Genomic DNA, 10,015 nt, shown 5'->3' with positions numbered 1-10,015 from the left:
CCCAACGCGTTGCCTTCGCCGACGCTCGCTCGGCACACGGGGCTGCAACGAGGGGACCTGGGAGCGGAGGGGACCTGGGGCCATCTGGCCTCCCCCCAGCTTCCCACTGCAGCAACTAGCACGCAGCAGAACTCGGTGTTTGCCTTTTCCTTCTTTTCCTTCTTCCTGTTTCCAGAACGTCTTGGTCTTTTGTTCACATCGTGCCCTGTTTCCCCGCATTTTCACGTGGTGATCCGTGCGTGTCCCTCGCAGCAGCTCCTGCTTGCTTGGCTGGCAAAGATTCATTTGGGCTGGAGCTAACCCCAGCACCACTCCTGACCCAAGTCAATGCTTTCTGCCCCAGCCCACGGCAGTGTATGCTGACTTTAATGACCAGGCACCAGCGTCCAGCACTAAGGATTTGCATTAAGCTCCCTACTCCGGGCTGTAATTGAATTTTGTAGCCACCTCCGCTTCGCCCCCCTGGGTCAGCAGCGTTTGTGGGGGCTCCCAAAGCTCATTTGGGAAGTCCCACCGCACAGCCCCTTCCCCCGAGGTACCCACAGGGCCAGGGACAACCAAGGTGATCTCAGACCTCTTTCCCGTTTCTTCTGTAGTTAATGCATCAAAGGAAGATCTCTGGTTAAGTGGTTCTCCGGTTACTCTATTAATGAACCTTTTAATTAGTATTCTTTTTTGCGAAGTAATTGCTCCAGCGTTAGATCCTCTTGGGCAATGCAAATGAACTGGAAACCGGGCGTTGCGAGGTAGTGGAGGAGCTGAATGGTTTTTAGCAGGATTAGGCCGGAGGCTTGTGCTCACACAGCTCTTGTGCTCAGAGGGGCTGCTTTGGGGAGGGTGGCTCAGGGGTTAACAAGAGGGGGATGTCAGACATCAGGTCCTTGGTAAAGATGCTCAATCATGTACGTGGGATGAGGCTTTGGCCAAATGGACATCAGGCTCTTGGCTCATAGTACTGGCCTCTGTGGAGGCTCAGTAGAGATCCTGGATTTCCCACTGGCCCGCCGGCCACATCCTTTGATAGCCAAAAACCAAAACACACCTCCGCGAACAGGGACAGCAGGAAAAGGCTGATGGGCTTAATTCTGCCCAGGCTGGCTCCTCTCCAGGTTTATATGGGTTTGTCATGTGCTCCACTGTATCACTGCAGTTTTGTCACAGCTGTTTTTTGAGGACCCTGCCTCTGCCCATGGTGGTGTTCCCAGACTGGCTGAGGGCTACGGCACCTTGGCAGACCCCAGACTGCCACAACAGCTTGCTAAAACTTGCAAAGAAAAGCAGAAAAAAAGGGTCTGAAGCCCCAGCAGGGAGCCGCAGCTGGCGGCACTGCTGCAGGTGAAGATCGCCCCTCGCGTTTGGGAAGCTTCCAGCTCAGCTGAATGCTGCTGAAGCACAATAAATGGGCACTCTGTAGCAGTGCTGTTCAAAGCTCTCAGCTTTGAGGGCACACTTCCCCCAGCACCGTGGGCCAATGTTTCCTCTGTCAATACAGCGGGGTCCCCGCAAATCCACCCCTCAGCCCTTGCCCGGAGGCGGCATTCATGTGGCCGTTCCTGCCTTTTATCCTCCGCATCTTCAGGCAGAGCTCACAAGTGATGCTTTGTACAGGAGCGAGGAAAAAAAAAGAAGTGTGCTGTAACACAGGAGAGAAAAAAAAAAAAAACAACTCATCTCACCCCTTGTATTTTTCCTGGAAATGTCACTGCCTTTAATGCATCAAATAATTAAAATCACTTCTCCCCTTTTGTTTGCCTTGGCCCTTGCCGCTCGCGTTGACCAGGCCAACGTAAATCTGTGCGCACCGCAGGAATTTCAGCCCATTCTGCAGCACTGGGCTCAGGGGGAGAAATGCCTGGCGCAGCCACCGCCCCGGCCCTGCTCGACGTGTCCGAGTGGCCCTCGGCACGACTGGGCACTGCCTTCCTCCACCGGGAGCCCTCACTGCAAAACAAGCGTTGGCTGCCGGACACTAGCATCTAAGAACCCCCTGTCCTGGTACTGGGGTGGAGAAAACCAGGAGAGGAGTTTGTACACGGGGCAGATTTCAGCTGGCGTGTGGCTGGGAGAAGCCAGGAGCACGTGCTGGGGCTCGGAGCTGGCAGAGGGAGGAAGAGGAGCAGTGGGATTTACCCAGCAGCCAGCCCGCAGCAAGCAGCAGCTCGTGTTCTTCGCCTTGCACAGATGCTGCTGCTTCGTTCGTTTTGTCTGTCTTTTGCACCGAGGCAAAACAGCTCTGGGGATATGGAGGGAAAGCTGGCGAGCCGTGGGGTTTGGATCCGGGCCAGGCACTGCCTTGGGGAGGCACCCGGGGGTGCAGGGCCCACAGGGAGGTCCCTGATGCTGAATGCTGGGGAGGAGAAGGCACAGCTGGTGCCCCTTTTGGTGCCAAAATTCCCGAGTTGTGTGCACCCTGAATGGTAGGTCTGAGCGTGGTTCTGGTGGTTTGCAGACACCTCCCTGAAATCCCGACAGGAGGCTGAGCAAGTGACTTTGTCTTTGCAGCTGGGAGTGACGAGGAAGATTTTTTCTCCCTGGGGTGCTGGGGAATACTTTGAGGTGACGTGGTGACCTGCAAGAACAGGTCCCTCGCAAATGCCGGAGAACCACCTGTCCTGGGCGAGGTGTGTATCGCACCACGAATCCTCGTGCAGAGGAACTCAGCATCCCCTCGGCACCTGGTGTGATACAGCCCTGGAAGGACAGACAGACAGCAGAGCCAGCGTTAGACCCCCAGGGGTGTGGGTGAGGTCTGTGTGCTCAGCTCCTGCCTGCCCTGCAGCCACCCACGCTGGCTGCCGGCCTCCAGCGCAGCTCTGGTAGGATAAATGTGTGTCAGTGGGTTATTAAATAAATGTCCGGAGGATTAGCTGTGCTGTAGGTACAGACCCCTTTCAGATTTGCTAAGTTTCAGCAAGTATGTTTCCAATAATTGGCTAGTATTTTTAAGAAATGAATAAAACCTATGCTACTAGAGCTAGTCCTTCTCTTATTATAAAGCACTTACTGCGTGCTCAAAAGCAGATGTCTTTAATATCTGAAGCAAAGGAAAGTAATATACGAGATCTCTTCTTAAATGTGAATACGTGTAGTCATAACCACAATTTTTAACTATCATGATAAATATACTAATGAAATAAAGAAGACCTATTGGTAGCAACTTCACAATGGGACATGCTTAAGAAATAAAGACAAATAAATGAATTTCCCTCTAAATAATTTGAGATTTCACAGGACAGAAGAAGGATCAACTGTGTGAGATGTCTCTGCATCTCTGAGAAGATCTGTAGACAAAGCAAACAGATAGGGTGTCTTAGGGAGTGTGCAGACAGTTTGAAAGCCAGTCCTGCTCCTGATTCCCGGTGATTGTATTCTTCTGTAAAACTGAAATTGGAAAACTACCTGTCACTGCTGCTGCTGCCATTGTCATCGCAGAGGTATTTATGAGGGTGTATGCTGATGTGTTTGTGCAGAGTTGTGTTCGCTTGCTGATTTATTTTTACGGAGGTACACCACTGCCTTTTCTCCAGTGGGGAAATAATTGTCCAAATTCTCGGTGAGAAAGACACGTGGTTTTCCAGAGATTTTTGTCTGAGAACGCAATCAGCTGAAGTCAGTCCTGCTCTCGGGGATCTGAGCAGAGCTCTTCAGCATTACTCAAGGAGCTATTTCCATGTAAGAGGGAATAAACGGGCCCTAGCTGTGTGTGTATATCCCTAATGATCTTCAAAACGCTTTGACCGTGTTACCTCTTCCTCCTCACTGCACCACCCTGCAGCATATACAGAAAATAAACACGGAAAATAGGGCATCCACGACTTACAGTGAGTCCAATTAAGCCATGGAACAGATTCCCCAGGGATATAACGCATCCCCAGTTGCTTGGAGAATTTACATCAAGACAGAGGCTGAGCTCGGAGCCGGCTGCATGCTGCGGGCTGGTCCCCTGGGACCAACCACCAGGATTTGGGGTCTCCGGACCAGCTCTGGCCATGGATTTGGCAGCTCATGGGGCACCACTGGACGCAGCTGCTCTGAGCTCAGCTTTGAGTGGGGTGATTTATGGGGCCGAGCAAATGAGACTCCATGGGTAGAGGTCAGCAAACCCAGGGCTCTTTGGGGACTCTCTCGTGCTGCTTCGGGGCCGCAGCGCTGCTCGCAGCAGCTCCAGCTTTCCTCTGCAGTGGGGCAACACTGAGTCACTTGGGGTTTGCTTCAAATAGATAGCCCCGGTCCAGCTGCTGAGACGGATTTCTCTCTAGCATGCTGCTAGTTTGCAACATCATTTTGTCTCCAGCTGTTATTAGGCTGTTGCTATAAGTATATTCACTTCTAATCCCTATTTTATAACAGAGAGAGAAAACATCCAGCAGTTTACCCTGCTGCCAGGTCCCAGGACATCAGCTCACAGACTTTCTGAGCTGAATGTGCTGCCGGTGGACATCGCACAGCTCCACAGGTTTCAATACTGCTGTCACCAGCTGAGATTCTGTCCGCAGCAATTTTGCTTTATTTTGTTTCTAAGCTGGTGCTTGAGCTTTTTGGCTCACAGACAGATTTTTCCTTCCAAGATTTCAATGTTGGAGGACTGTTTCCCTAATCCCCAATAGTGTAAGATTATCTCTAGCCAACTATTAATCAAAATCAGAATCCAGCTCTGCTTGCTTATGCTGTTGCACTTGAGCACATATAAAATCCTCGTTTTTCTCTGAAGAAACACAGTTGCTACTTTTCTAATTTGCCTCTGGTTCCTTTAGCACCAGCCCTCAGACACAGGACAGCCACATTTCTCATTTGCCTTCAGCCTTCATCAGTCTTCCTTAAGTACTCAGCATCGTACCTGGATGCCACATGGACCGAGGGATGCGTTAAAAACATCGGTAACAAGCAAACACTGATTGGGGAAAAGCTTAAAACAAGCTAGAAAACAACAAAGAAACTGGCTGATTTTCTTCTTCCACAGCGTACTCCTTTGAGTGCAGAAGAATGAATTGCCTTATAAAAACCTGGCATATTGAGAGGCAATTAGCTTTTGCGGTGACATGGGTTATGGAGCAGAAGATGGATTTTTATAGCGCCTCCCATATACCTTGCCTCCTCGAGCTTTCACGGCGAAGGGAATCAGATGCCAGTGACTTCGCAGGGTCTGTAGCTGGAACGGCGCCGTCTGCTTCAGCAGCGAGGTGTGCAAAGCGGCGCCTTTCAGACACAGTTGGCATGTTGCAAAATGGGAGTCCCCAGGGACCCAAAAGGCACAGAAATCCATGCACGGAAGAGCCTGGCTCCCCCACTCAGCTGGGGGCAAATAACAGCTCAGGCACACACAGGTTTTGTGCCTGGGCAGGGCCCTCTCCTGCTTCCCATCCCCTAGCTCATCACTATATCCATCCCTAACGCCGTGCTGTGGCCAGCAGCCTGGCACCAAGGGACTCGGGCTGGTGCTCAGGGGACCTCCCTGACCTGTCCTGTGCTTTAGGCTGGGCACACTCCTTTCTGCACCCGTTCCCATTCTGATTTGGTGCTGTTTAGAGACATTTGGATGTTTAGGAAGCGTCTTTGCTGGGGTGAGGATTGTCTCTTATTATGGGTTTGTGCTGTGGATTTGGCGCTTGGGCAGCTGCCCTAAATAATAATAATTTGTTTGTTTTGGTGAATGAAAGGTGCTCTCTGAACACTGTGTGTTTGAGAAACCTCCAAAACACACCCAAAAGGGCAAACGGAAACAAGCATCCTTCCTCTGATGCCAGCATCTCACCAGGGCTGCTTTGCACTGAGCACACTGGATAAATGGCACCCTGGAAAAATGGCACTCGTGCAGATCCCAAATCCTCAGTCAGGCACCCCTGATGGGGGTGACCCTGGAGGAGGTACAGCAGGAATCAGTCCTCTCGGATCCACCACAGATCCTGTGACCGGTGAGTTCTTTCCAGCCACAGTCTTCTGACGGGGCTTACATCAGCTCCAGCTGCCTCTCTGTTTTAGCCTCCCTCCAGTCCAAAAAGCAGCCACATTTCCTGCAGCAAAGCAAAGTAGGGAAGCTGGTGCTGCTTTGCCATATCTAATTTCAGGCAGCTCTCTTCCTTAAGCTGGTCATGAACAAGTGAGGATAACCCAACGCATAACTTCCTTCAGAAATGATTCTCCCACGCCGAGTCCTGATCTGCTGCTGTCTGAGGCTCTCCGCTCAACAGATTACAGCGCGATGCCAGCTCTGGCTGGCAGACGATGCCGGAGTCGCAGCCACGAAACTGGATGTGATTTGCATTCGTCCCGCTCACCCCGCGAGCTGTCACAGGGGCTGGATGCTGCTCGCGCTGGCACTTGCTGTCTGCCGAGGAATCCCGTGTTATCACTGCTGTCATCTCCCAGGCTGCGTGTTATACAGAGAAGGAAAGCTGCCAGGTTGCTCTGCAAGCCAGTAGGTATTCTTGGAGTCAAAAAAAAAAAAAAAAAAAAAAAACAGCCTGGACCCGAAGCCGTTGTTTAAGCTCTGCTTGCTTTTTATTTCCTTGAGAACTGGATGCTCTTCTTCCTCTGTCAGCTCGCAAAAGTGAAGCCTGGATCGGGCCAGCTGCATCAAACCAGGGGCCTGATCCAGAGCTCAGCAAAGCCAGAGGACCAGCTCCCCTTGTCACCAGAGCTTTCTGGATCAGGCCCTGGACAAAAACCTGCGTGCTGGTGCTGAGCAGCGCCTGCTCTCTGCTTGCAGCAGCAGTGCTGGTGCTCAGGGAGCCCGCAGGACATCCAGCACCAGCCTTGCCTTGAAGGTCTGCAGATCCCACAGGGTGCACTTGAGCCTTCTGTTAGGGAAGTTTTACTGAGGTTCTACAAGAAAACTGGCTGAAAGTTTCAGGTTCACGTGGAACGGTCCTGTCATGGCCTTGAGGAGTGGATGAGAGGAACCAGGGTCTGTGCGAGAAGGAGCTCGGTTTATAACGGCCCAGTCTGCCGCAAGGTCTGCCTCCCCCCTGGGTTTGCTGGCCAGCAATTATCCTCACTTGAGCTCTCCAGCTGAAATAAGTAGGGATGGCGTTTGCTTGTTGAAGTATGAAATGAAAATCTCCTCTTTGCCGAGGAAAGGCCAGACAAGCTCCAGCTCCGTCTGCGTCCTCTGAGCTGCGGCGTGACCAGGGCAAGAGCTTCGGGGGGATTTCTACGGGGAGAGTGGCTTTTTTTTTGGTATCACAGAAGACAGAAAACTCCTGCTTACAAACCCGGATTTTCTAAAGCTGAGTGGCAATTCTGAATGGATAAGAAGCTCCTGATGTTGTGCATCCTTGTGTAGATCTGGCTCTTTAAACCGTGTGATTTTTCATGAGAGGGGAACACAGACAGGCTCACTCGAAGCATTTATTAACCTTGTTCACAAGAACCTGCCGCAGTTTGGTAAGTGGAGAAGCTGCAGTTTGACAAGGGAGCAGTTGGGGAAATAAAAAAGTCGTTACCAAATCTCTGATTAAAACCAACAATACCTCAAGGTTCCCTTCGATGCTGAAGCCAGTCTAAAACAGTGTTTGTAAATAATACTGTATTAAAGTTAAAAAAGAAAAGACGTTTTTGACTTAAATGGAAAGTACAGCTCAGCAGAGAGATGGGGAAGCCGTAGCAAACCTTCTGCTGATTTTAACTGCAAGGGAGCAGGCTGCGTGCTTGCAGGACACCGCAAGGCCGAGGTCCCGGGGTGGATTTGGAAGATCAGCTGCTGCCTCCCTGGTGCCAAGTGATGATGCAGGGCTGGGAAGTTACAGCCCTGGATCAGCAGCTGGAGGCCTCCGAGGCCAGGATCCTGCTACAGGCCCCGTGTGACCTGTCAGCCCCTCTTAAACCTCTCTCGAACGATCCCATGCTGCGGAGCGCACCACCCTGTACAAATACGTATACAGATATATGTACGTGCAGTATTTTGGCCAGAGTGTATAAACTCTGTGATCTTTGCTGCTAGATCACTGGAGAAGGATCTCAATTAATAAAAATAAAATGTACCCAGTTTGCCCCTACTGCTCCGAAGGTGCCGGCCTTCCCCACCATGCATTCCCACGAGGCACATGGGTGTCTCTGCTCCCTTCAGCAGGCACCCACAGCACCCCAGTTTAGATTTCGGCACCGACTGCAAGGGTTCACTGTAAGCAACGTCAGGGCAAGTCCCTGAGATCATCCTAGTGCTTGTGTTCAGCACCCAGGAGGACAGTATGGAAACTGTGCCAGAAGAGGCCCAACTAACCACAAAGGCTGTCTCTGGTGGCTGTTGTTACCAACTTTTGTTTGCGTCTCTTCTATACTCATTTTCTTTTCACTCCAGCATTGACTCGGATCCTGAATATCTCCCTATGTAGGTGTTACCCTGCAACCCCTTCCCATTCCCCAGCTATGCCTCCTCTGCTCTGCCTTGCCGTACTAAGCAAGCTGAGCTGCTTTAGCAAGGCAAGCTCTTCATCTGCAGGTGAGTTATCTGTTCATCTTCTTCATTAAGGAAAATCGGAGTACTCCTTGTGGGCCCTCAGTGCTGCATATGCACGGTCAGAGAGAGATGCTGGACTAGAATTAGATGGGAATTAGACAAGCAAGATAAGGAGTGGTAGAAAAAAGACATTCACCCATTTTGCAGCCAAACCGCCCAAGCACAGAGCAATTAAACAGCTTGACAAAGGTCATGCGAAGAACATGTGGCAGAGCCGAGAACGAAACCCAGATCTGAGCATTAACCACAGGGCTGCTCTCCTGTGAGAGCTGCTACAGCACAAGCAACAGTGGCTCCTCGGCTTTGTCCTGTTCCCAAATGAAAACGTAGAGTGGATGGGCGACCTTCATGCTCCAGTCTGGAGCGCAATGAGTGGAGACAGGCTTGGGGCTGGTCTCCCTCTTCCAGGGGATCTCTGGGCTCTGGAGGCAGGAGGGCTGAGCTCCAGCAGGCAGGAGCCCGTGTCACTCCTACGGGGGGACCTGGGCAGGATGACCACGGCAGTGCTTGCTGCGGTTGTGGCAGAGCGGGAGGCGCAGCCCGAGGTGCCAGGGCGGCGCTGAACCCTTCTCCGAGGACATGCTCCACCTTCACATCTCACCTACGTCAGAATTACCTCATCTTCATAGCTCCAGGAATGTCCAGCTGGCGCAGCCAAGCGTTTAGCTGCTAAATTAAAGTTTCTACCTCTCCCCGGAGAGTTATTTTCTCTCCATTCCTTTTTTATTTTTTTTTATTTTTAAATAAATTAATAATAAAGTATTGTGCTTGAGAGACGCGGTGGATTTGGCTCCAAGAGTGGCAGAGCGAAACAAGTACAAACATCAGCTTGTTTGTGTTCGCGTCTGTCTGCAGAGCCGGGGTACCAGCGACCAGATCCTTTGCTTGGCACTTGCCAGAGCAGCTGGAAGGTGTGATGGATGTTTTTACAGAAAAGGAGCCTCCTCCTCCCTGCTCGTGGCATGGCACAGCCGGTCCTGCCGTCGGGCTGCGGGCGGCCACGGCTGCTCCACGGTGGGGCACCCTCTCCCTGTGCGTGCTAGTGAGTGCTCCCAGCATCTCTCACGGGTGGGATTTCTTCAGTGCTGACCCACAGAATATTTAAAGCCTGGAATATTCAAGGCAGCAAGGTCCCTGGATTCTTTGCCAAACACCACCAAGGTTTGCTTTGCGACAGAGACCCCCTGCAGTATGTCCCATGCCGTGTCTCCAAAGGTAAATCCAATCCATCCCTTCCGTGATGGCAAAGCTGACAAGAAGCAAGGCAAGGCCTGGTGTCAGTGGACAGCTATTATTCTAAGGGTGCACCCCCCCCACCCCTAAAAAAAAAAAAGCCTTTTGGAAAACAAGATCTCATCCATTCTCCTTTGTGGGAGGCGACATGAAGCATTGCCTGCCCACGGCTGCTCCATCCCGCTCATGGCTGCAGCCCAGCGCAGCATCACCTGTGTGGGAGAGAAGAGGCTAACGTAGCTGGCTCTATGAGCTGCTTGTGCAACAGAGGGGGGCTCAGGAGGGTTAATAAACCCCTATATTCACCAGGGTGGTGAACGAACCATG

The sequence above is a fragment of the Anser brachyrhynchus genome (assembly GCF_964034855.1).
Source record: "Anser brachyrhynchus genome assembly, chromosome: 19".
In the NCBI taxonomy this organism is placed as follows: domain Eukaryota; kingdom Metazoa; phylum Chordata; class Aves; order Anseriformes; family Anatidae; genus Anser; species Anser brachyrhynchus.
This window is presented reverse-complemented; position numbering follows the sequence as displayed.